Source organism: Odocoileus virginianus, chromosome 17 (genome assembly GCF_023699985.2).
Source record: "Odocoileus virginianus isolate 20LAN1187 ecotype Illinois chromosome 17, Ovbor_1.2, whole genome shotgun sequence".
In the NCBI taxonomy this organism is placed as follows: Eukaryota; Metazoa; Chordata; class Mammalia; order Artiodactyla; family Cervidae; genus Odocoileus; species Odocoileus virginianus.
In genome coordinates, this window is record NC_069690.1 from 55,817,825 (window position 1) to 55,828,851 (window position 11,027).

Sequence of the window (11,027 nt, forward strand, 5' to 3'; positions counted from 1 at the left end):
TCTCTGCAACCCCATGGACTGTAGCCTGTCAGGCTCCTCTGTCCACGGGGATTCTCCAGGCGAGAGCACTGGAGTGGGTTGCCCTGCCCTCCTCCAGGGGATCTTCCTGACCCAGGGGTCGAACCCGCATCTCTGATGTCTCCTGCATTGACAAGGGGGTTCTTTACCACTAGACCACCGGGGAAGCCCTGGGGTTGGCCTTTCTATTGAAGGCAATACAAGAGAGTTAGGAACCATCACAAACAAACCCTCTCTCAATGGACTAGGGACCAGAAAATAAGAAGCTTGTGGTGGAGATGAGTCTATCCGGGAGGAGATGGCAAAATCAAGTGCCTCCTACTTTCTACGGCTCGCGTTCTGCTTCTGTCCTGGGGGGCCTCTGGGGTGGTCACAGTCCATACTGGTCATCTTCCCTCTTCCTTGGGGGAGCTGGGGGGTCTGAAGAGCCTTTTCACATCTTTCTTCAAGACCAAGACAGCCTAAACAGTGTCAAATGTATCACTATTTTTTAAAGTAAATTTTTCTCAGAAGGAAATTTTAAAATACATGAATAATAAACAACAAGATCCTACTGTATAGCACAGGGAACCATATTCAATATCTTGTGATAAACCATAGTGGAAAAGTATATGAAAAAGAATACATATGTATATACATGTATATAAAACTGAGTCATCTTGTGGCACAGAAGAAATTAGCAGAACCTTGTAAATCAACTATACTTCAATAAAATTGCCACATATACACTGTTGATACTATGTATAAAAAAATTAATGAGAGCATCCCATATAGCACAGGGAGCTCTACTTACTGCACTGTGGTGGCCTGAATGGGGAGGAAGTCCGAAAGGGAGGAGATGTATGTGTACGCACAGCTGATTCACTTTGTTGTATGGCAGAAATTAATGCAACATTGTAAAGTAATAAAAATTAATAAAAAAATATATCAACAACACGATTTGGTTGAGTCTCTGAAAATAACTCTCAGAAAACTAAGCTATCGCCATCGAATAGCTCATGTGACCGATGGACTTATGTCCTTGGTCCTCTGGCTTCCTGTTTCCGTCCCATCTGGTTTGGGGCATCTTTATGCCTTAGAGACAAGTTCGCCTAAACTCCCTGCTCTGATTAAAGTTTCATGTGACAAGCATTTTTGTTTGTTTGTTTCAAATATATATATTCCTCGGCATCTGTCCTCTGAGGACAGGGTTAGGGTTTCAAGGCAAAAATGTGTTCTTTGCCTGTTGATCCAGCATTTGTAACTAACATATTTTTATTTTGGCTTCTCACTTTCACTGCTGTCTGGATCACTCTCCAAAAAAAATGTGTCCCCTTCTTCTGAGCATTTTCTGTCTTGAGTCTACAGGGACTTGGATCAAGTGTTGCAGTGAAGTCCCATCCCCCATGACTATATTCCACAGAACACCAATACCCTGTAAACTGGTATTTCACGTTTCACCTAATAGTACACCTCCCGGGACTCACATTCTCAGGGAAGCACTTTGGGAAACGCTGAAGTGACGCAATATTCTGGGAAACACAGAGGCAGCGTTGCCTTGGAATATTGGAGAAGGTTTCGAAGAGACGGTGACCTTTTATCTGGATCCTGAAGTTAGACCTCAGCCAGGAACTCAGCTAGAGAAAGAGGCTAAAGGCACACTGCTCTGGACTGAGCTAAAATGTGGACAACTCAAAGGACTTGGCGTGTTTGGGGAGCTCTGGAATGTGCATCAGGGAGGGGATCTGTGAGTGAGAGGTGGAGCAGAGAGGAGGAACGTTTGGAACCAGAGCTTGACCTGTCTTTAATACTGTGTTGATTTCTTTGGCGTGTCCCTCCAGGTCACTTTCCCCCTCGTCCTCCATGTTCTTGGGAGGATATCAGTGGGTTCCTTCGGCCCCTGGCTTCTGGTTGGATTCACCCCATGGAGAGACTTGGTAGGAGACTGGGAAAAGGGAAGAGAGGGAAGTCCGAGTTTTTGCTCCCCTGACTCTCTCCATGAGAATGGAGGGGTGCCCATCTTGGGCTGGATGTTTTTCCCAATGGAAAGTCATGGGCCCTCTAAATCTGGTCAACTCGACATGTCCTTTAAAGATCAGGTGGCTGCTGCTTCTCCTCATCATTTGGGGTCTTGAAATTCAAACCCTGGGTTTCTGCACTGTCTCCGGTGAGTCTCCTATAACCACACCTTTGTAAATGTTTCTGTGTAGACAAAGCCTTCTAAAATTGTCCTTTTTCAAATGTGCCATCTACTTCCTGCTAATGCAGGAGATGAAGCTTCTATCCCCGGGTTGGGAAGATCCCCTGGAGAAGGAAATGGCAACTCACTCCAGTACTCTTGTCTGGAGAATCCCATGGACAGAGGAGCCTAGTGGGATACAGTCCATGGGGTCACAAAGAGTCAGACATGACTGAGCGACTAGACAACAAAAACAACTTCCTGTTGTGCATAAATATGATGCTAATGACTCAGCATATAGCATAGACAAAAGAGAACAATAGGAATTTTTAGTCAGGGTATGGTATTACCTCGCTTATGTTAACAAGGAACCATTAATCGTCCCAGAGTCAGATCCCATTTATTTTGTTAAGAAAGAAGCATGTATATCATATATCACAACTTTGTTTTCTAAATATTTGGATAACTGCATTTCAATATAATTTATTTTTTATAACAGTGTATATTTCAAGCTATGCCTTTAAACATACAATTCTTAGAAAAAAGTCTTCAATAAATTTCCAAAAGAGTTCATGGTACACAAACTGTTAAGAACCTCTGCTCATTCAGACATTCATTCAAGAAAATCTAGTAATGGTTAGATCTCAGGGACATCTCTTTCTAGAAAAACAAAAACAAAAACAAAAACAGCAACCCAGTTACTAGAAAGCCTGAATAGTTTCTGTATGTAGAGCTTCTGGACTGAAGCTCTTTAGTTCAATGTGTTGACTATATCTAACTTGTCTTAAATATTTGATCTAATTCTAATTTTTTTTTCTAATTCTTTGTGTGTTTCCTAAGAGTATTTCCTATTTACTGTTTGTTTCTAAAATGTGAAGAGAGAAACTTGTCACTGGTGACCTAATTTTAATTTTCATTAGGTAAACTTAGACGAGGCTTCCGGGTGGCACAGTGTAAGGAACCCGCCTGCCCATGCAGTAGACGCAGGAGACACAGGTTCCATCCCTGGGTCAGGAAGATGCCCTGGAGGAGGAAATGGCAGCCCGCTCCAGTGTTCTCGCCTGGGAAGCCCCATGGACAGAGGAGCCTGGCGGGCTGCAGCCTGTGGGGTTGCAGAGAGTCGGACACCACTGACGGACTGAGCAGGCACAAACTCACAAGAAGCAACCCACAACGCGGTGTCTCACTTCTGAAACATCCAATGAGAAGCTGCCAACTTCTTCATGGTTGTTTATTTTGGTCCCAATACACTGTCCATGTTCTGGGTGAATATCTTGCCAAATTCCCTCCAATTTATTGCAAAACCAGTTGGCAGAACAATGAGGAAATACGGTTCGCCAATTTTGGGGCAATTGATGGTACCGCCTTTTCCCCCCACCCTCACTTTCCACTAATCCCTCAAGTTTCTTCCAGATCTCACCGTTCTTGACAAGAAGAGAACACCTTGGCATGCCTGTAAACGTGGAAGAAATACGGTCTTCACCCCACTCTTCCACCCCCTTCTGCCTCCTATCTTGCCTCAAAACCCACATCCTCTAATTTCTACTCCTCTCAGTACAGAGAAGGGTCAACCTGGCATTGCAACATTCAGAGTGAGTCTCATTTGGGAAACAGGTGATCGTTATCTTACCAATAAAGGAAGAGGGGATTTCACCCTCTTTCCATCAAGGGCAGTCTTTCACAAAGCAGGGAACCCGGCTGACTCCCTGTGTGGCTGATGGAGGTGAGAGGAGTTGTCTTGCAGAGCCTACTGAGATCAGAACTAGGAAGTGTCTTCAGAGCCTGTGGACATGCAAAGCTGTTTTGTAAGACGATGATGCCTTTCTAACATAGGCCTTAATGCTCTTTCACATAGACTCCCTGTATGTCTCATTGCATTTCCAGGACAAAGCAAGGAGCTGAGATTCTTTGCTTCCATTTCTGGGCTTCCCTGGTGGGTCAGTCAGTAAAGAATCCACCTGCAATGCGGGAGATGCAGGTTTGATCCCTGAATTGGGATTCCCTGGAGAAGGACATGGCAACCCATTCCAGGATTCTTCCCTGGAGGATCCCATGGACAGAGGAGTCTGGTGGGCCATGGTCCCCAGGACAGCTCAGAGTCAGACATGCCTGGAGCAACTTGGCACGCACACACCTTAGCACCATACAGGCTTCCGAGGTGGCACAGTGGTAAAGAATCTGCCTGCCAGTGCAAGAGTCGCGGAAGAGAAGAGTTGGATCTCTGGTTCAGGAAGATCCCCTGGAGTAGGAAATGGCAGTCTACTCCCATATTCTTGCCTAGAAAATCCCATGGACAGAGGAGCCTGGTGGGCTGCAGTCCGTCGGGTCACAGAGAGCTGGAGATGACTGACTAAGCACACACACATACCTTAGCATCCTAAGTGATGTAGTAGGAGTTTTAGAGCCGAGAAACAATAGCTTACTACCTCACCCAGGTATGTAGGGCACGTTCAGATTAGCAGAGGGTGCCCCAGTCACCTGAAGGGACGTTTGGTATCAGGAAGTGGCTGATTTGACATGAAGTCTCCAGGTCAGGCAGACCTCGGAGTCACTGGGACTTCAGACTCCCTAGGCCCTTTCTCTGTACAGTTCTGGTGCCTGGGGCAGTGAGCAGAGGTGGCGTGGGGAGAAGGGGACTGCAGCAGCCAGAGCCGTGGGTGGCGGTTCCAGTGCCCCTTGTCCCACCAGGCAGGCACCGGAGGCTGGACAGCAGATGGGCTGGCCTGCAGCTGGGAATTGGGTGGGGAGATCTCTGGTTTATCCAGTAGCCATGTAGGGATGTGACAGTTGGACCAAAAAGAAGGCTGAGCCCCGAAGAACCGATGCTTTCAAACTGCGGTGCTGGAGAAAGTCCCTTGGACAGCAAGGAGATCCAACCAGTCCATCTTAAAGGAAATCAACCCTGAATATTCATCGGAAGGACTGATGCTGAAGCTGAAGCTCCAATACTTTGGCCACCTGAGGTAAAGAGCCTGCTCATTGGAAAAGACCCTGGTGCTGGGAAACACTGCGGACAGAAGGAGAAGGGGTGACAGAGGATGAGATGGTTGGATGGCATCATCGACTCAGTGGACATGAGTTTGCGCAGACTCTGGGAGACTGTAAAGGGCAGGGAAGCCTGGAGCGCTGCAGTTCATGAGGCTGCAGAGTCAGACAGGACTGAGCGACTGATTGCAGCATCGCATGAAACTGACAGAATGTCTGAAGGACCACTCCAGTATCCTTTCCATGTAGCGCCATCTGCGTATTGGTCTGGAGAAATGCTCACACCCATTTATGGCTCCGGTTTCTGGAACTGTAAGGACAGACAAGCTCTTAATAATATAAATCTACGGACGCGTGAGCTCATCAGATGATTATGGAGTGTCTACTCTTTGCTGCCCACCATGGAGGGTCTGAGGATACAAAGATGAACCAGGTAAAGAAGAATCCGCCTCCAGGGGACTCAGGTATTAATTAATAAGTTGGTGCTATAGAGCATTCAGTTCAGTTCAGTTCAGTCGCTCAGTCGTGTCCGACTCCTTGAGACCCCACGAATCGCAGCACGCCAGGCCTCCCTGTCCATCACCAACTCCCAGAGCTTACTCAAACTCATGTCCATTAGAACCACTTAAAAAATTTTTTTTCTGGCAGAGTGGAAACAAAGTTGAGGGACTGGTAACTTAACGAGGATGCATCAGGGACATGAATCTCTAAGTGCTGATGTAAGGATGGGAACTCCGAGGACAGCAAGGGGCTGGGGGCAGAGGAAGCAGCATGACCACAGCCCAGAGGGATAAAGCAGCGTGGTGCAGAGGAGAAATTGGGAAGCAGAGCAGAGTCAGGGTCTTCATCAGAGCGGAAGTCTCAGCCTCCTTCTCTGCCCACACGTCCTACTCAGGAAGCAGCCTGACCGGCTCGGGTTTCCCGTTTCCCTCCTTCCTCCTCTGTTCTCTGATATTGGCAGTCATCGTCACAATCCCGGACAGCAACCAAAGGAAGAGGCGACACAGCTTTAAACCCCGTGGAGAGAGTCAGTTCTTGGTTAACTGAGAGCAGAGAACTCCACGAATAGTTCCAGTTTACTCATGGAGGGCAGGACCCAGGATCTTGGGCATCGGCCTTTATTTCATATTTCCTTGTGTGTTTCCGAGGCAGGGAGGGCCTGTGGGGACCCCTGGCGTCGTTGTCACATGTGAGAGAGAAGGAGGGACCCACAGCATCTCGATAGGAGAGACGTGGGTCCTCCAAGTGACCTCGCGGCTGGAGTCTGCTGTTTCCAGGAAACGGCCCTGTGATTGAAGCCACGGGAGCAGTCTCCTCTCAGCCCCCCACCCCCAGAGAACCTCTGGCTTCCACCTGACCAACCTTGACCCCTGGTGTGCAAATACTGGTCAGTGTGGGAAAGGCCTAGGGCATCGATCGCTTCCTCGCTTCCTCCTCGTCACCCCACCGCCCGCCCCCACCCCCGGTGTCCGCGCTCCCAGAATGGGCCCTGCTTGTTTGGTTGGAGGAGGTCAGAGCCCTGATGAAGAATGAGAGGAATTCGGCAGCACTGAGCCGGTCTCGATAAGTGACAGCGGGGGGCCGTGTGGGGAGGGGAAGGTCCGGAACGCGGGGAGGGGGGACCACCAGCCCGCCACCTTGCCTTATGCGCCCCGTCTGTCTGGGGCTTTGAGAGTGGCAGAAGGCCTGTCATTCTAAGTATTTGGTGTTTCAAAAAACGATCTACAGAATATGGGTTTTTTTTTCCCAAAGAGAAAATATATTTTTAAAAAATATTTTTGAGAGTATTGTTGTTGTACCTCAAGGAGCTGGAACCAATGATGCAGGGTTGACTGTATTAGTTAGAGGCTCCTGTTTGCTCTGGTCGTTTCTTCCCCCCATGTCGCTGTGAACCCCGTCAGTCCATCTGAAGCTGTGAATAACCCACTGAGGCCTGTGCTGGATCCCAGTCCTGATGTGCTTTTACATAGCTTGTGACTGTCTCCAACTCGCTATTGCAAGTCAACTATACTTCAATAAAAAAAATAAACAAACAAAAGGAAAGAGAAGAAGGCCCTGAAGAGTACAAATGATGGAGGGAAGTGAGACGGGCTACAAACAGCAGTGTTGAAAACTGCACACTTTCATGGTCTCTCCTTGGATGGCCCCTGGGTTTGGGGTATATAGAACACAAGTACTTTTTCAGATTCTTTTCCCTTAAAGGTTGTTACGAAATACTGAGTAGACTTCCCTGCGCTATACCTTAGGTCCTTGTTGGTAATCTATTTTCTACAAAGTCGTGTGCGTATGTTAATCCCAACCTCCTACCGGATCCCTCTCCCTTGATCTCTTTGCTTCTGGACACGTCTCCCTGTCCTCTGAGCTGTATTCTGGCTCATTGAGATCCTTACCTCTCTGGGAGAACACGGTCGAACTGGTTATCTCGTGGTCGAATGTCAGCAACTCACTCTGCTCTCACTAGCAACTCTGTTAGCCTTTGGAAATGGAATTCTTGAAGAAAAAATACAACTTAGTACACTTTTCCAATAGGGGAGCCCTACGTGTGACGATATCAGAGGGAAGAAAGTACTTTCGGCTATGGGCCACGTTCGTTTCTCTTCAAATTGTTGTGTCTATGCGTCACCTGCTCTAAATAGCTGGGCTTGCCTGATGGCTCAGCGGGAAAGAATCTGCCTGCAATGCAGGAGAGGTGGGTTCGATCCTTGGATCAGGAAGAGCGTGTGGAGAAGAAGGAAATGGCAGCCCACTCCAGTGTTCTTGCCTGGAAAATCCCAAGGACAGAGGAGCCTGGGGGGCTACAGTCCAAGAGGGCGCCAAAGAGTCGGACACGGCGGAGCGACTAAACACAACAACAACTCTTGAAAGGGAAGTGAACGTCAGTCGTGTCTGACTCTTTGCAACCCCGGAGTCCATGGGATTCTCCAGGCCAGAACACTGGAGTGGGTGGCCTTTCCCTTCTCCAGGGGATCTTCCGAACCCAGGGATCAAACCCAGGTCTCCCACATTGCATGCGGATTCTTTACCATCTGAGCCACAGGGGAAGCCCAAGAATACTGGAGTGGGTAGCCTATCCCTCCTCCAGCAGATCTTCCTGGCCCAGGAATTGAACTGGAGTCTCCTGCACTGCAGGTGGGTTCTTTACCAACTGAGCTATCAGGCAAGCCCACAACAACTACAACAACCCTTCACACCTACTTTGTTGATGCTTATGTTCTGAGCAACTTATTATATAAACTTCCTTGAAAACACACCAGGATATTTAACAGAATGGAGTCCTCGAGATGACATCACATTGGTCTAACTCTAAACCCTTGAATATCTTGGAAAGGATATCTCCTTTGGATTGACTTGGAATGTCCATGATGTAAAGCTGCTAAGCTGAAAACCAGTTGAGTTTCCTGGAATTAAATATGATTTGCCTTCCTGGTGTCTTATTAGCAATCTCCCAGCCCTCTTTGATACAGAATCTCAGACTATAGATGAGGTGCATTGCTTTCTGGCTTTGAGCCCAGCAGAAGGAAGGAAGGTGGCACCTCTCTGATTAGGGGATGAAAAGTCTAATGAGGTCCAGGAGCCTGTCTCCCCTCCCCCCACCCCAACTGTTCTCTAAGAAAAAGACTAGGACCAGGGTTCTCAGAGATGAACCACAATCTGTTTTCATCTCCCCAGACCTCCCCTCATCTTTTATAATTCTTTTTAGAAAAAGAAAACCACTGTTCAAAAGCTCTGCCCTGTCAGTTTTCCCCACTTACCATGCGTTAGGATGTGGTACATGTATGCAGTGGGATAGTACTCAGTCATTAAAAAGACCGGATCTGCGTCAGTTCTAGTGAGAGGGATGAACCCAGAGCCTGATACACAGGGTGAAGTAAGTCAGAAAGAGAAAAGCAAATACTGTATATTAACACATGTATATGGAATCTAGAAAGGTGGTGCCCACTTGCAGGGAAGGAATGGAGGTGTGGATGTAGAGAGTGGACTCAGTCGGGGAGGGAGAGAGTGGGGTGCATGGAGAGAGCAGCATCACTATATACACACTACCATGCGCGAAATGGACAGGCGGTGAGGACCTGCCCTAGAGCCCAGGGACCCTAGCTCGTTTCTCGGTGATGACCTCCGGGGTGGGCAGGGGGAGGGGAGGGACACTCAAGGGGGAGGGGGTATATGTTTAATCGAAACTGATTTGATTTGTCGTATGGCAGGAACCAACACAACATTGTAAACATTAAAAACAAACAAAATCAACCCTGCCAAAAGAGTGTTAATAAGATACTCTTTCTTAGGATTGTCATGTTAGGACATTGGCTAATAAAACATATGGTTAATGAAAACTTACCATTTTGATTTTTTTTTTTTAATTTGGGAGTAACACAAATATGGTTCTAATAGTTTTCTAAGACAGTCCCCAAATAGTCTCAGCATCAGTAAAGAATGAGAGCAGATCATACACTTTTCAGACTAAAAATACACCAAATATCTATTTGCTGGTGTTGAAGTCACACTGCTTGCTTGTTGTGAGAACAGGGAAAGTATGTTTCCGAGACTGATAGCGACAGAGCAGTTGCTGACGTATTTTAGATGCTTTCCGAGTGTCTGTAATGTGTCCTGGTTAAAGAGACGTGGCCACTGGAGTTCCTTTGGTGATGACACTGTGGCAGAGGTGTAACATGCGTCCCGAGTTCTGCGTGAAAAGCACGTGGCGTGGGCATTGCTGGTGGCTTGCTGGTAATGACTCGGCCCGCCGATGCAGGAGACACGGGCTGGATCCCCGATCCGGGAAGATCACACGCTGAGCAGCAGCCAAAAGCCTCGTCACAGCCGCTGAGCCTGTGCTCTGGAGCCCGGGAGCCGCGACTGCCGCTGCAAGCGCGGAGCCCAGCGACTGCAGCCGCTGAAGCCCGTGTGTCCCAGCGCCCCTGCTCCGCCCCGAGAAGCCGCCGCCACGAGAAGCCGCCGCCACGAGAAGCTGACGCCCCGGCGACTAGAGTGTCGCCCCTGCTCACCGCGACTAGAGAAAGCCTGTGTGCAGCGAGAAGACTGCACACAGCCAAAAACAAATAAACAAGTACATAAAATCATTAACGGCTTCCCTGGTAGCTCAGTTGGTAAGGAATCCGCCTGCAGTGCGGGAGACCCCGGTTTAATTCCTGGGTCAGGAAGATCCGCTGGAGAAGGGATAGGCTCCCCACTCCAGTATTCTCGGGCTTGCCCAGTGGCTCAGCTGGTAAAGAATCCGCCTGCAATGCAGGAGTTCGGAAGATCCCCTGGACAAAGGGAAAGGCTATCCCCTCCAGTATTCTGGCCTGAAGAATTCCGTTGTCTATATATCCGTGGGGTCACAAAAATAAATAAATACATAAAACTATTTTCTTAAGTATATGGCACATAAGCTGTTTCCATGTAATATTTTGACTGTCTAATAGTTAAAAGTAATTATGCTCATTATAAAAATCGGGGGAAACTTTGGAAAGTGTGAAGAAGAAAATAAATATCACTCGTGATCTCACAGCTCATTTATAACACTGCTAACTTTTAAATATACACATGGATACATGAGTATGTAACTATATCACATACATATGTGTAAACAAGGACAATAGAAGTGCTTTGGTAATTTTATTGCATATACAATTTTGTATACTTCTACTGACATCATGCTCCGAGCACTGTCTCCTGTCAGTACAGATCTTTTATAAACAGTTTTAAGGGTTTGGTGGTAAAGCACTTCGTGGGCACAGCATAATGTTTCTCTCAGGATCATACAAGAAGGCTGTTTTCAATTTTTCACTATTATAAACTAGCTACAATGAGCATCCTTGTCCCAAGCCTGTAGATTTTGTGAGGATGAAAAGGGATGATCCATGTA